Raw genomic sequence first — 16,720 nt, 5'->3', positions numbered from 1 at the left:
GTTGGCGTGGTGACTCCTGGACGCTTATATAAACCTTATGGGAAGACGTTTTCATCAATCAAGAGCGAAGGCAAGAAGATTGAGAAGACCGTTTTAGCACACAACAACGAAGAAGAGGAAGCATTCGTTTATCTTGTAATTCTTTTAATTCGTTGTAACAGTGGATGCTAGTTTTCTTTATGCTTTGAACCTTAATACTCTTGTGACGTACTTCATTATTTATAAGTATTTTTATTAGTCTTATATTGTTGTGTTATTATCATGCTTTCATATGAATCCATGGTGACGATGAGTTCTATCATGGGCTAATCGTGATCATGGCAACCTAGCAGATTTACTATGGATTTCTTTAGTTAATTGTTTAATACCTTGGTATGTGGTGATTGTATGATATCTAGCATAGGTTGTGCTTATTCGTCTTATATGCGTCGCGAACATGTAAGATATCCTGTTAATCTCTTGTGAAGTGACAGTGGATCTTGAGATTTAGAACTTGCCATGCTAGCATAGGTTCATGTATTGTATGCATGATTAGTGGGTAACTCTAACCGTTTTACTTGCCCTTTGTAATCATCATGAATAACTTGCGCTTAAATCGTTATGTTGTCAAATTCTGTAGACATATAGGGTCTCAACATAATTGATGCCTATTTAACTTCTATCTTAATTATGGATGCTTGGTAGAATGGTATTCGAACAACGAAAGTTGGCGTTTATCAGTTTCGTGTTGTTCGATTAATATCATCACCATTACATGCTAAGGTTAATAACAATAACTATTGAATGAAGTAGTAATGAAGTTAGGATCTCATGTGTGTTTAATATTGTTAATTCAAGTGTTTAATTCTCGTCGTTAATATTAGTTAACCAATCTTAAGTGTTATTGTCTTGGCATTGAAGAATAATCATACATTGGTGAGTAAGTGTTAATTAAATATAATTAATCAGAGTCTCTGTGGGAACGAACTAGAAATCATTCTATATTACTTGCGAACACGTATACTTGCGTGAATTATTTAGCGCATACTTTGTGCCTAACATATTCATTCTTCCAAGATCTTGAATCTGTTTACTTTTAGATTTTGCTCTGATACCACTTGTTAGGTAATGAATCACACACAGAGGGGTGTGGGGGGGGGGGTGAATGTGTTTTTCTGATTTTAGGCTTTTCTTGAAAGTTAATGGTTGAACAAAGTAAATTAAATCTTGTATAGAAAAGTGTTCATGCAGAATCTAAACTTGCAGAAAATAAAGAACACAAATCTTTAAAACTCACTTAATTTTTATATTAAAAATTAAGACTGTTTTGTTACAAAATTTCTAAGCTCTTTGATGTTAAAGAGTTCAGCTTCTTCTTGAGAGTGATACAAGAGATTTGATCTAAATTGTTACTTCTAACTAGAGGACCAATGTTAACTTTATAATTCAGTTAACTGCTGGTTTATACAGTGGATAATAAACATGCTATTAGCTTTTCTAAACTGTCACTTGTCATTTCTATTTATAGAAAAGAAAATCTTCCATTTCTGGCTTAGCATATCTTTAGCATCCTGTGTTTACTTTAATATTCCTCTGTCAGTTAATCTTTGCCATTGATCTTGCACACTCTTCAAGCTGCTTTTTATAGACTTGTCAATCCAGCTGTTGGATTGTTTGTTGATTGTTTATCTTGGATGTTGAACTGATCTACAATTCTGTACTTTGAGACTGTACTTCGATATCTCCAGTTTGAATTAATAGAGCACTTGACAACTTGATAAGCATCTCTAGCACTCCATATTGAGTTTGACTTGTAGAGGTCTTCAGCTTGTCGAGATCTCTAGTCTTCATATCTTCACTTTGACTTATCGATAACTCTGAGTTCTCTAGTGAAGGAATGACTTGTCGATATCTCCAATCTTCAGTTCTTTAAATTGGCTCGTCGATATCTTCTTGAGTTCTCGAGTAGCTTTCCTGACTTCTCCACTCTCGGTGGATATTGCTCATCCGTCGAGTAGATATACAGTTTATCCATCGAGTAAATATTGATCATCCATCGAGTAGATATTGCTTATCCGTCGAGTAGATATTGTTCATCAGTTGAGTAGATATTGCTCATCCATCGAGTAGATATTGCTTATCCATCGGTACTCTCTGGAGTTCTCAAATGACTTTTCTATAACATTAAATCTGTGACTTGTATAGATCTTGACTTAAAATATTTTTCTCCAAACAGATTTATTCAACTCCAAGCTTCTTCAAAATTCTTCTGAGTCATGATCTTCTTGATCTTCTTCGAGATAGAATCCTTAGGCTTGATACTGTTTTAGGAAAAAGACTCCAGTCTGCTCCTTTGCATTTTTATAGACTTTAAGTGTTACAAGTACAAAATATAAATTAAGATAACAATACAACTAACTTAGGGTTGACCCCAACTTTAACAGATTACTGAAAATAACTGTTCATTAATCTTCTACTCAGATCAGATGACCATTTCATTTGCTTCATAATATGATCAGAGATGCTAATGACATTGTTAGCTCCAGTAATCTTTGACATCATCTACTATATATTACAAATAGGTCAATAGCTTTTTAAAGTATCGAAGGGCTTTTCTCGAAAAACTCCTCTAACAATAATTGTGCCTACTTCCGTCGACCCATGCTGCTAAGTAAGTTAATTTTAGGTTCTCAATTAAATCCAAAATTTGTATTGTCTCGGCCTAAAATCGATTGAAGTATTCCTGTAGACTTTCATTTGAACTTTGGCGAATGTTTACAAGGGAGGCCATCATTTTCTTTACTGTCTTGGCAGTGGAGAATCTAGATTTGAATTTACTCTTTAAAGTGGACCATGACTCTATGGATCTTGCTAGGAGATGGTAATAGCATATGAGTTATGGGCCTTTCAAGCATGTTGAGAAGTATTAACACTTTGCCACATCAGAGTGTCCGTAGAAGGCCATACGACCGTCAAAGAGTTGGATGGAGTCTGCAGGGTCTGCGAAGCTATCAAAATAATCGACAGAGGGCACCTCAAGGTCTTTTTTTATCTCAGCCTTTTTAATAATTGGACTCTCTAAGAAGACCTCGATTTCCCCAAGTGAGTCTTTATGAAGTCCTTGAACATTATTGTGTCGTCCTTTTTGAGGTTCCTTGGAGCTGACTTTCTTTCTCTGTAATAGTCTTCATTCTTGTAGGACTCGTCATCCTCTGTTCTGCGCTTCTTCTAAAGGAGAATAAGCCAGAGGAGTCATCATAGTTTGGTACTCCAAGGAGACATACCCATCCAAGACCTTCACCATCTCCTTTTGCAATTGAGCTATTTCTTTCCTTTGTCTCCCCTTTTTTACTAATCTTCTTCGCTCATGTCCAGATGACGCAACTCGTTGTCGACATTAACATTTCATGCACACGTGATTATTCCTCAGGAGCTCTATTTTCTCACTTCATTTTTTCTAGGTGAGGCCTTGCATAACTTGTTAACACTTATTTGCCTTGATCAGTAGGAAATCGAGTCCATGTATCCTCTTTAGATCTATTTTTTCACACATCAGATCTGATCAACTTGGCATCTCGTTGTTTTTTGAGTTTTCCGCATCAGGAAACAAGTTCTGCGGAGTCACCGGAGCTTTGCTGTTCTCCACTTTCTTAACGCTAGCTGCATATTTAGTGCTTGGATTTAATCATTTGCCCGTGCCTTGTGTCTCTTAAAGCCATCTTTCGTGACTGATGAAGAATTAGAGTCGATTTGTGGTTTTTGAAGCTCGATTCATATTTTGAAGCTCAATCTATAACTTTGAACTATTATACTAATTTTGTGGATGGTTTTTCTTAGAAGGAGGTTAGACTGTTGGATTATTTTGAATAAAATTTAAATTGATATTTAATTATTTTTGATTTGTAACTTATACTTTAATTTGTGTAACTCCTATACAATCAAGCTATTTTTTAATTGTGTTCATTAATATGTAGGTTACAAATTAATGACTTGTAAGTTATAAATATTTCTTTTCTATAATTAAAATATTTTGCTCCATTATTAAAGATGAAAAAATAGATACTACTTTCAATGTTTTCCTCCATTCTTCTTAGAGCTCTTTTTTTTATCGTAGGTAACCCGCAGCCGCTACCCTTCGGGTGCGCACTGGGTAAACCCTACGGGTTCACATAATAGCCTGCAAATCATGTGAACCAAGGTAAACCGCATTTAAGCGATAGGCTCTGGCTGAGGAGGCATAATCATAAATTCTCCTCCCGTGGGATTCGAACCTGTGACCAAGAGGATAGTTATCCCCTCTTTAACCAGCTAAGCCAACCCTTGCGGGCTCTTAGAGCTCTTTTTTTTTGACTAATTTGGCTTATATGCCTTACAGTTGAGTATCTGTCCTAAAAAATCTCTGGGTGAGCGAGAATCGAACCCAGAACCTGGGATGACAAGAGATAAGCCCTTAACCACTTGAGTTATCTCATCGCGCTCCCATTCTTCTTAGAGCTCTTAGTTCTATTTTGTGAGATAATTGCGATGTTTGTTCAGTTCGTAGAAGGCGGGTTTGTTAAGTGCTTCAAAACCACCTTTGTTCATTGTATCCTGAGAAATAGAAGCCAATCAATCTTCAAGCACCACACGGAAAGGGCTTATTTATTTTAAGGAGAGCGTTATTTTCACGTGATTCGAACACTTATCGGTATATTTGTTATTAATTTGAAAATTAAAGGTACACTCTTTCTTAATACATATACATTGTATAGCACCATTTTTAAGAGTATAATATTTTCAAGCCCTAACAAAATACGAGTACCCCTATATTTATATTTATATTGGAGTCCAAGATACGTTTTCTGATCAACAGATATCATAATCTTAATCAGTATTCTTAATCTCAACACCGACTTATATTTCTAATAACTTCAGTACTTCATAATTTTCAATATTCGACCGACTCGAAATAAGTATCGATCCTTGGTCGAAACGGACGGTCAAAGTGGTCTTCTAGAGTTGACTTTACCGAATGTTACTATTACGCGACTCGCATTCTAACATTTTTAATAAATCATAAAATTAATATTTTAATACTAAACCACATCGAGGAGCTTCTTTAGTGCTTTTAATATTTATCATAAAAGTTTCATTTTGATAAAATGAATTTAATTAGGTGAAAAACTTTTCAAAAGTTCGGTCAACTACGGAGTTTTACTATTCAAACCGCTTTCACTAAAATGTTGATATCTTTCAAACCGTTAACTCAATTGTCGCACCATTTTCACTAAATTTAGAACACATCATATGAAAATGGTCTTCTGGTAACATGGGTGAAAATCCCGAAGTAGCAGTTTCTAACATGGGTTGTTTTTGACGTTCGTACTTCGCGCGACCTCGGCTCCGACATTTTTATAAAATTGAAAAATAAACATTTTTACCTAAAATTTTTATGGAAGTTAATAAACTATATTTCTTACTCTCTGTAAAAAGGTAATAATTTTTAAATATTTTTAAGTCTATCATTTATATTTACAAAGTTCATAATTTGTAGCAGTTTTGTCTCGTAAATCCCTTTTACTAAAACAGTCATAACGTTTGATCCGTAAATTGAAATCAAGCGATTCAAGCGCCTAAACGATCCTCATAAAATCTTCTATAATAATAAATTCTCACTTTTTAAGAAACTATAGTTATACATTCAGGAACCTCTACAGAGGAGGTATTGGTTATGCTTAAGGATCCTAAATCATGCCATGAAAATCAAGAAAATAAAAAGAGATTTTCAGAGTTACTATTCACCATAAATTTTGAGCAAGGATTTGACTATGCTATACTAATCGAATGGCCATGAAATTTTAAATGTACCTTGTAAATGATATGAGGAATCCTTGGTTAAAATCTTGTAATTTTTGAATGAGTAGAACATGAGATATAAATTTTTCTTCCCATGGTGTTCTTGGAAATCAGCATTGGGTTTTTGGAGAGAGAGAGAGAGTTTGTTGCTTCTTGAATGCTTCTCTTGAAAATTTTTTGAAGATATGATTTGTATATATTATAGTATATAACCTAGGAATAGCAAATCCTTGCATATCTTAGCTAGCTTACTAGGTTAACAAGCTAACCTATCTAGTTTAGATTATAGGTCTACTATTTTAGCCTTTAGGTCATCATGCTTCCTAGTTTAGGTTACTATTTAATAATTTAACCATGGTTAGTTTCTTACCATGGTTAGTTAGTTTAGTTAGCTTGGTTCGATACATTTATTTATTCGTTTACGCGTTTGCTCGGTCACTTATTTGTTTTCGTAATAATTTCTCGTAAACGATTCACGGTGTAAATCCTTTTCTTTATACGTCCTTTTATGTTTTGAAGTATCGTTCTCAGACTTGAATTTATAGGATTTTAAATTTGTAATTATATTGTGATTCTCGTAATCCTTGATGGCTCATAGATACGGACATTTTTCAACATTCGTTTTCTTCAAAAACTAATAGCGTTAACATACACTCATTTGGTATGTATAATCATAATATCAACTCGGAATCTTAAATAAAAAACTCGTATATGGTGTGGTCACAAAAGTTTTTTTTAAAACTGCAAGGTTACTATTCATAAAGGTCTTTTAGCGATATCAAAAATTTGGGTTCTTACAGTCTTCCCCCTTAAAAGGATTCTGTCCCGAAATCAGTTTAGAAATAGGCAGGGATACGCTTCTCGCATGACCACCTCGAGTTCTCACATTGACTTCGCAGTATTGGATCTCTTTATAAAATTTCCACCCATATGTCCAATATATTAATGGCTACTCGTCCTTGTAGACCTATGACCTCTATACGTTACTCCACAAACGCTAAGTCTGGCTGCAAGCTTATTAGCTTGTTTTCAATCATATGTTTGGCGTTGACGGTTAAATTTCCTAACTTCGATTCGTGGTACTCATTATAAACTTGGCGACCCTTCGACGATGGTGCTAATTTATAAGTCAACTTTCTTAGTCCTTTAATTCTTCAACCGGTCCAATAAACCTTGGGTTCAACATTTCTTTCCCTTTTAAATCTCATCACTCCCTCCCCGAGAGGCACTTTCAACAATACTTGGTCTGTTACTTCATACTTTCTGTCTTTATAGTTCTGGTCTGCATATCTCTATTGTTCATCCTGGGTTGCCACTAGCCGGGTTCCGATAAGTTCTAGGAATTCCTTTGGTCTGTTGACTCAACTATAGTCCAAGTTATCCTCTACTTATCAACTTCTTCCCAATCTAAGGGAGAACGATTCTTTCTTCCTTACAAAGCTTTGTAGCCGTTCCAATGCCCGCATGATAACTCGTTATTATCCGTAATTCGATTAACATCAATTGGTCATTTCATCTTCATTAAATATCTATAATATGGACTATTAGCGCATCTTCTAGTGTTTGGAATGCTCCTTCAACTTATTTGTTTCCCCTCCATTACTCTTACTAGTGCTAGAGTTTTGTTCCTTAACATTTGCTCATTTTGGCGCATCATCTTTGTCGATTATTTTATATAAGAAGTTCTCGTTGCATTTCTACACGCTCGTCTCATGTTATACGTTTAGCGTTAGATTTAACATTTCTTCCCGTAGTAACGTAAGGCACGTCGGATCCTGTTGCCATCTTGAAGGAAGCACCATTTCATAAGCAATCGATTGATAAGTTTTAGAATCGTGGAACGCTTAGCTTCCGCTATCGGTCAGACTTCTTTAATCATTCCCCGTATAATATTTATAGGACTACGATACCTTCTGGGTCGTGTTCGTTATTCTCGCTAGCGCCTTAGACGTATTCGCATTTATTGGTACTGCTACCAGTGGCCTTTATAGGGCATGTGCGATCTTCATTGCCTTCAGTCAGCTCTAACCATAACATCCTTCATTCTTCCACGTTGTTCTTCGTAAGGGATATCGATGTCTATTTTCCGTATGCTCGCGTGGTAAGTATATCTATACGATTTTTTTGTCAACGATAGGCGATTCTCCTAACCGTTCCAAATAAAATGCAAGCCGATAGACGTATCTGCAATTGTCTGGATAGTCCTCCCATTCTACTTGTCGATTTGAGAACTCTAAGTCGTGCCTCTGTTCGTCCCTTCTCGCGAAATATCTTGGGTCCTTGCGTGGCATGATATCACGGGGTCTCTATATCATAAATTATCTCTTCCATGTTCATAACAATTTTATAGAGCGGAGATCTATTATTTGCATAATAAAATAAGCGGTCTTATTTAACCTATTACTCAAAATCCTAAAATAGCATGACGGCTTACTTGGTTCCTGATAAACCTCCACCAGAATTTATTATAATAAACTCTTACTCCCATTCGGGTCATTTACAGGCCGCAATCACCAAAATTTTAATCCGCGCCTTTCTGTTTTCACTTTCAACCATGTCGAGTACTTACTTGCCTAATCAATGACATCCCTTTAATATTCGGTCATGGCTAATATCCTTTTACATTTATAGGCATCTTTAAGTCTTCCTGTTAAGTAATAAAGGGTTCTCTTCATGCGATCCTTCTCATCAGTTGTTCTGAGATTTGTCATACTCAATATATCTTTTCCAACTTATAGTGTCGCCCACCACATTGGCCTTTCCTTGATGATAATAGATTTCTTAATCATAGTCCTTGATCAATTTGACTATAGCCTCTATCTCGTGTCCAGTGTAAGAAAAAAATCCAAAATTTCCTCATAAGTAAACTCTTTGTCCCTTTCAGTGTGAACCTTATCGCAATTATTCTAGATTATTATTAGAACACCTTATGTAACGGTCCTTAAGCCGCATAGTCATATCAGTATACTTTACATAAAATCCTCTTTTTATCGTCAGGTATTGCGAACACGGGATTGTTAACAATCTTACATTCGCTTTTTCAAAATCATATTCCTCGAATTCATACATGCTTGGTCTTTTCCGAATTCATTACTACCTATCCCGATAATGTTTCATATAAGCGTACCTCACTAATCACGTTGTATCTCTATAATCATTCTTCTATAAACATGTTAAAGATCTTTAGGATGATAACCAAACATGGTATTCCCTTTTCAAAATAACTTACTCATCACGATGCTTCGATTGCACCATCATAGCACTGGGTTTTCAGTCTCATATTATAATAATCGGTTATTAACTATACCTCTCTTCGTTTGGAAGGCAATCAGTCTTGGAAATGATTTTCAAGATATCGATGCAATTTTAGACAATCTTAACAAAATTTTAAAATCTCATAACTGAAGAAATAATGAGCTCTGAATAAAAGAGTCGCAACACTTAGAAGATTTATAACTTGGAAGGAATGATACACCAAGGATTATCCTTCCATGTCCTTAAAATTTTATACTATGATATTATAGATAATATCCCTTGAAAGCAATAATTGCTGGATAATAACATCATACGAACAATACTTGTAAGATTTCCCCATTGAAATAATACTTTTCTTTTTGAGTAATGAAATAATTATCAAATAAAATCCTCAACCAAAGGTTAACCATTGAGGTTTCAAAGAGATGCTATTTTGAAAGAAGGAATTTTATTCAATGATTAACAAATAAGGAAGTATATTTTTCTTCAATCACTTTATGATTTTTAATTGGATATTCATTATATAAATAAAAGAATAGAACATTTCATGAACAAAATATTTCATAAAACTGAATATGAATTCTCGTTGGAGTGGGCGACCTAGTTAGGTCTCAATTAAATCATTCTTTGAAAATTTCATCAACAATTAAATTTTGCATATATAATGCACTACGGAATAATAAAAATTTGATTGGAAGTGGAACAGGAAAAATAATAAATAGTCCATATCAAGCAATATTATCAACCGACGAAGAAAATGGCCAGCTCAATTGGTTTGGCCCATAGCAACTAGTTAGGAGGATTAGCTAGGCTTTCGTCGTATTAATTAAAATTTTGAATAGTTAGGACAATTAACTAGTCATTCATGAGAACATATGCAACTAGGCATATTTCAGTTTGTTTGTAAAAAAAATCTCAACATCGTAACCACTAAAGAAATTTGTGGCTACCCGTATGACGATTTTGAAATAAAGAGTTTTCAAATTTGGGTCGATAAAGACGATTATAACTCTGAATCGAGTGGTCTTGGCATCGAAATGATCGATAGCCTCTTATCAAATATTTTTTTCCAATAAAAGGGTATACTTAGAGGTGTCCTCGTTCACATACTTTATCAGATTCTCAAATAGAATTGAATTCGGAATACCAATATCAAATTGATACCCTTAATATGATTTCAAAGTTCAATATACAATTTCATCCCAATTAGAAGAAAAGGATTCCCGAGGAATCTATGGATATTAGATCATCCGTGTTTTTAACAATTTGTTAAATATTTACAATCTCGACTGAAAAGAGTAAGTATGAAAGAATAATCAAATGAAGATATTCATTATGAATATTCGTCAATGAATTGAGGAGAAAAAACATTCCTTGGATAATTGAAATAAAGTATAAATAGCTCTGAGCCGAACAAGAAGATCATAATATATGAATGAAAGTGCATTGATCAACTAAAAGAATTGAACAAGTCCTGATGCGGAGAAAGGCTATTCAAGATGTTCACATCAAAAGTTCAAAGTAGGGAATGAAAAGGATTGCCTGATATGGCTTATCAAGGCAATACGAATGATCAACAGTTTGGAGGGAGTAGTGTGACGGTGAGTAGATGCTAAAATAATTTACTGATTATCCTAACCCTCGTCATCATCCGTCCGAGGATGATCCCATCTCTTCATTTTTGCAATTCCATGTTTCAACTAGTGTCTCCCTCAATCATCATTTTAAAGTCACGTAATAACTTGACTTTCGTAAGTATATTTGTCATTCCGGTGTTTTACCTCGAAGACCTTTCTAAGAATTATTCCAAAAGCATTTGTTAAGCCGATAGGGGCCTGCTACACGCATCCGTTACTAACTGTAAGTGGTCAGTTCCCTCTGGGTACAGATCAAAGAGATCTCTTAGGGATTTCTATGCAGTCCATAAGTTCGGTGGCATATGTGTGTAAGTGAACATACATTACCGAATATATTAGAGGTCTACGAGTATATATATAGTCTTGACATCATTTCTACCGAATAATTCTGCTCTAGACTCACTGGTCTATCCTTTTACAAGGTTCTAAGATCGAACTATCGCTCGTTGTAATCTTACTGATAAGTGGCATTTTATACCACTTAGAACATCTTATAATGGCTTTAATTGATGTCTTGAAATCAAGTATTTTGTGTATTTGATGCGCTTTCGAGTGTTTTTGCATTTCAGGGTGTAGCTTGCGTATTCAGGGAGATTTCATCAAAATAAGCCTATGGAAGTACTTGGGATCAGTCTCGGGGGAATGTGCGAAGAATTCAGCAAAATCAGGAGCAGAAAAACATTTTTCCAGAAGCCTGCCAGGTGCCCTCCTGGGATCAGGGGCGCCCTCCTGGGATCAGGGGCGCCCTCCTGGGAAGCTGGGGCTGCCGCCCGGAGTTGGGAAATTAAATTCTGATTTTTATTAAGTCGTGTTCTACTGGACTTCTGAGATGGCTGATTCTTGTGGACTTCTATATAAGTAATCTTCAGAGACATTTCACAATATGAAGTAATCATCAAGCAAGGAGCAAGGAGAGAAGAAAAGAAGACCGTTTTAGCACACTGCAATGAAAAAGAGGAAGCATACATTAATTTATGATTCTTTTATTCATTGTAATAGTGGATGCTAGTTTTCTTTACTTTGAACCTATTTACTCTTGTGACGTACTCTGGTTTTAATAAATAGTTAGTTAGTTTATATTGTCATGTTATTATCATGTTTTCATATGAACCCATGGTGACGATGAGTTCTATCATGGGCTAATCGTGATCATGGGGTCGTAGCGAATTTACTATGGATTTCTTTAGTTAATTGTTTAATACCTTAGTGTATGATGATTGTATGATATCTATTATAGGTTGTGCTTATTCATCTTATGTGCATCGTGAACATATAAGATAGCTTGTTAATCTCTTGTGAAGCGACAGTGAATCTTGAGATTTAGAACTTGCCATGCTAGCATAGGTTCATGTATTGTATGCATGATTAGTGGGTAACTCTAACCTTTTTACTTGCCCTGTATAATCATAATGAATAACTTGCGCTTAAATCGTTATATTGTCAAATTCTGTAGACATATAGGGTCTCAACATAATTGATGCCTATGCAACTTCTATCTTAATTGTGGATGTTTGGTAGAATGGTACTAGTACAATGAAAGTTGGCTTTTATCAGTTTCGTGTTGTTCGATTAATATCATCATCGTTACATGCTAAGGGTAATAACAATAACTATTGAATGAAGTAGTAATGAAGTTGTAATCTCATGTGTGTTTAATATTGTTAATTCAAGTAATAATTTAAGTGTTTTATTCTCGTAGTTAATTGTAGTTAATAATTAGGTAATCAACCTTAAGTGTTATTGTTTTGACATTGAGAAGTAATTATACATTGGTGAGTGAGTGTTAATTAAATATAATTAGTCTGAGTCTCTGTGGGAACGAACTAGAAATCATTCTATATTACCTGTGAATGCGTATACTTGCGTAAATTATTAGCGCGTGTTTTGTGCCTAACAAGTTTTTGGCGTCGCTGCCGGGGACTCGGTGTTAATTTATTTAGTTTATATACTTACCATCAGTTATCATTAGGACTCATTGATTAAGACTTGTTACTTATTGTTTCCGGTTGTATTTCAGGTACTCTAGCGAGCGTTTATGCAAACACGTTCTCGTACTCACAAGAGGACTTTAGATACGGCTGAGGAGACAGACTCAGTTCTTGATATTCCTGAGAAGATAGATTTTGAAGATTCGGATAAAGAGAGTGAGCAGAAAGAACCGGTAATCATGGATGATCGTATAGTTCCAGCAGCAGATCCAGCTCTTATGAACTTTTCTCGGCCTAAAATTGATGATATTCAGTCAAGCATCCTTCATCCGGCTATTCAGGCTAATACTTTTGAAATCAAGCCGGGCACTATTCAGATGGTGTAGAATTCTGTTTCTTTCGAAGGTGCTGCGACTGAAGACCCCAACATGCATATCAGGAATTTTGTCGAGATCTGTAGTACTTTCAAATATAATGGTGTTACTGATGAGGCTATCAAGCTGAGGATTTTCTCATTCTCTCTGAGGGATAAAGCTAAGAACTGGTTACATTCTGAACCAGCTGGGTCCACCACTACTTGGCAAGATCTTGCGCAAAAGTTTCTGGTGAAGTTTTATCCAATGGCCAAAACTGCAGCTATGAGGAGTGCTCTTACTCAGTTTGCGCAGCAACCGACAGAATCTATGTGCGAAGCATGGGAGCGCTATAAGGAGATATTGAGAAAGTGTCCACATCATGGTATGCCTGACTGGATGGTGCTCACTGGGTTCTATAATGGTTTGGGGGCCCAATCTCGGCCCATGCTCGATGCAGCCGCTGGAGGCGCCTTGTGGGGCAAAAGCTATACTGAAGCTTATAATCTTATTGAAACTATGGCTGCAAACGAGCATCAAAACCCAACTCAAAGGATGATGCCTGGGAAGGTAGCAGGTATTTTGGAAGTAGATGCAGCCACAACTATTGCAGCGCAGCTTCAAGCACTTTCTATGAAGGTCGATTCTTTAGCCAACTATGGAGTCAATCAGATAGCTCTGGTTTATGAGCTATATGCAGGCTCTCATGCTACGGATCAGTGTTCTCTTGTTAATGAATCTGTTCAGTATGTGAACATTTATCAGCGACCGCAGCAGCCTGTTCCAGCTACTTATCATCCTAATAACAGAAATCATCCCAATTTCAGCTGGAGCAATATTCAGAATACTGTTCAACAACCATATCCTCAACAAGGAGGTGTTGCTCCACCTTCTAGCACTAATTTCGAGGAGCTAAAGCTGTTGTGCAAAAGTCAGGTTGTTTCTATCAAGACCTTGGAAAATCAAATCGGTCAAATAGCCAATGCCGTGCTCAATCATCAACCTGGCACACTTCCCAGCGATACTGAAGTGCCAGGCAGGAAGGAAGCTAAAGAGCAAGTCAAAGCTATTACCTTAAGGTCTAGAAAAGTTGCTGATGCTGAAAAAGCAAAAGATGGAGAAGCTGAAGTTGTAGATGAAGAAGAAAAGCAAAAGGAGAAAGAGGCGGAACCAAGGAAGACTACTGTTAAACACACTCTGCCTGAGGGTAATACAGGGGAGAAATAGCTCTATCCTCCACCACCTTTTCCTAAGAGATTGCAAAAACAAAAGCTGGATAAGCAATTTGGTAAGTTTCTAGAGGTGTTTAAAAAACTTCACATCAACATACTGGAGCAAATGCCTAGTTATGCAAAATTCATGAAAAGTATTCTTTCAAGGAAGGTGAAACTGGATGACTTTGATACCGTTGCTCTAACGGAAGAATACAGTGCTGTGTTGCAACAAAAATTACCTCCAAAGCTTAAAGATCCAAGTAGCTTCACCATTTCTTGCACCATTGGCAAGTTGTCTTTTGACAAGTGCCTTTGCGATTTGGGAGCAAACATCAATCTGATGTCGTTGTCTATCTTTAAAAAGCTGAATTTGCCTGATCCAAAGCCCACCTACTTGTCTCTACAATTGGCTGATCGTTCTATTACATACCCACGAGGCATCGTGGAAGAGGTGTTAGTAAAGGTGGATAAGCTCTTCTTCCCTGCAGACTTTGTCATTCTGGATTTTGAGGAAGATAAGAAGATTCCCATAATCTTGGGAAGACCTTTCTTGGCTACAGGTTGTACCTTGATAGATGTGCAGAAAGGTGAACTTACTATGAGGGTGCAGGATCATGATGTGACATTCAATGTATTCAAGGCGATGAAATTCCCTACAGAAGATGAGGAGTGCTTAAAGGTGGATTTGATTGATTCGGCGGTAACTTCAGAACTCGATCATATGCTAATGTATGATGCCTTAGAGAAAGCCCTAGTGGGGGAATTTGACAGTGAAGATGAGGAAGGCAATGAGCAATTACAATATCTAATTTTTCTCCTTGGAAGTGAAAGTTAGACATGCCATTTGAATCTCTGGGTAATACTGATCTCAAGAATGTTGAGGGAAAGCTCAAACCATCTATTGAGGAAGCACCTACTTTGGAGCTTAAACCATAGCCCGAACACTTGAGGTATGCTTTTTTAGGTGATGCATCTACTTTGCCTGTTATTATTGCATCTGACCTTTCAGATAGTGAGGAGGACAAGCTCTTGAGGATCTTGAGAGAATTTGAAAGGTTTTTAGCACATAAATGCAACGAAAACGTAAATTTAAATCTTAAAAAAAATGAAACCTTCCGCAGGATCCATGCAAAAAATAATATTTAATTCGTAGTCCAGTATGTTTACCTTAAGAAACATTACGTTAATGGAAAGATGGAGGTCTTTAATAGCGATCCAAGAACGATGAACGGAAATCCCTAGCAGCTGCTCCTCAAATGTGAAGCACTCCACCGGTATCCACCAAGAGTACAATATGATGGAGGAGGAAGAGGTTGAGAGAATTAGTTGTCTCCCTCTTGTTCGACTTTGAAATTAGGGTTAATTATTTGGGTTGAGTCAAATAGGGTTTATAATACTATATTTATAGGCAAAATTTTCAGCTGAAAATTTTCCATAAAATATTATTATTATTAACCCTTTAATTGATTATTCTTATTAACCAATTAACTAATAATTAAAACACCTTTTAATCATTAATCCCTTTTCTAAACACTTTAGAAAAATAATTCTCTCACTTGATTTAATTTCCAAAATTAAATTCTTAATTAATAATATTAAGAATTAATTGAATCTCATTTAATCAATTATTAAATCTGCTAATTAATTATTTATTTCACAAATAAATAATTACCAGCCATTATTAATTAATTCCTCCACCATTAAATCATTCTCTTTGATGGTGTGACCCTGTAGGTTCAATATTAAGCCGGTAGTAGAAATAAATAATAATAAAACTATTTTATCATTATTTTTATAAATTCTCTAATTCATTAAATATGATTAATTAATAAATTAATCATATTTATTCTACATCGTGAGGGATACTTCTCAGCATATCGCGACTATCCGGATAATACGAATTCACTGCTTAGAATACCAAGAACCTATTCAGTGAGTAGTTACCTTACAATCAATTCCTTCTACCCTGCAATGTCACGATTAAATACAAGGCATGGAACTTGTGTCAAGCCTATCTTATTTAATCATTTGCTTTCCCATTCATTATGCTTAGTTCTATTTTATGTAAATTAGAAACTCCTTTCTAATTTCATTCACTCTGGTCAGAGATTCCTGAACTAGCATAAGTGGATCTGCATTGAAAATTCTCTTCCTTCTCTGGAAGGGGTAGATCCTTTATTGATCATACACTATCTTCGTGTACAAATTCCTATACCCAGTAGAGCCCTTATAATTGTCTCTGGAGACTAAGAACTAAACCAAAGCATAGTTTAGTGTACGCAAGATGACTATGATGACCTCAAGTCTAAGGATACTTGTACAACTATCACTATGTGAACAACTGCTGACACGTGAGTGAACTCCATCAGTTGTTCAGCTGTGTGAGTCATGTTCAGTGAAATTATTCTATAATAAGCACCTACATACTAGCTATAGTGTCACCACACAAATGTCTATGAGAACAGACATCCTTCATAATGAAGCAAGCATAGTATGTACCGATCTTTGCGAATTACTAA

The 16,720-nt window shown here is 35.8% G+C and overlaps 1 non-coding gene across 1 annotated transcript; it reads right to left on the bottom strand.

The window, feature by feature from the left end:
• Window positions 1–13,269: 13,269 nt before the first annotated feature.
• Window positions 13,270–13,376, bottom strand: LOC141694321 (small nucleolar RNA R71). Its single transcript, XR_012563639.1, has one exon. It is a non-coding gene; the product is annotated as a small nucleolar RNA R71 (small nucleolar RNA).
• Window positions 13,377–16,720: the final 3,344 nt, after the last annotated feature.

Source organism: Apium graveolens, chromosome 10, assembly GCF_009905375.1.
Source record: "Apium graveolens cultivar Ventura chromosome 10, ASM990537v1, whole genome shotgun sequence".
Lineage (NCBI taxonomy): Eukaryota > Viridiplantae > Streptophyta > Magnoliopsida > Apiales > Apiaceae > Apium > Apium graveolens.
The sequence above is the reverse complement of the archived record's forward strand: the minus strand, read 5'-3'. Positions and strand labels throughout refer to the sequence as shown.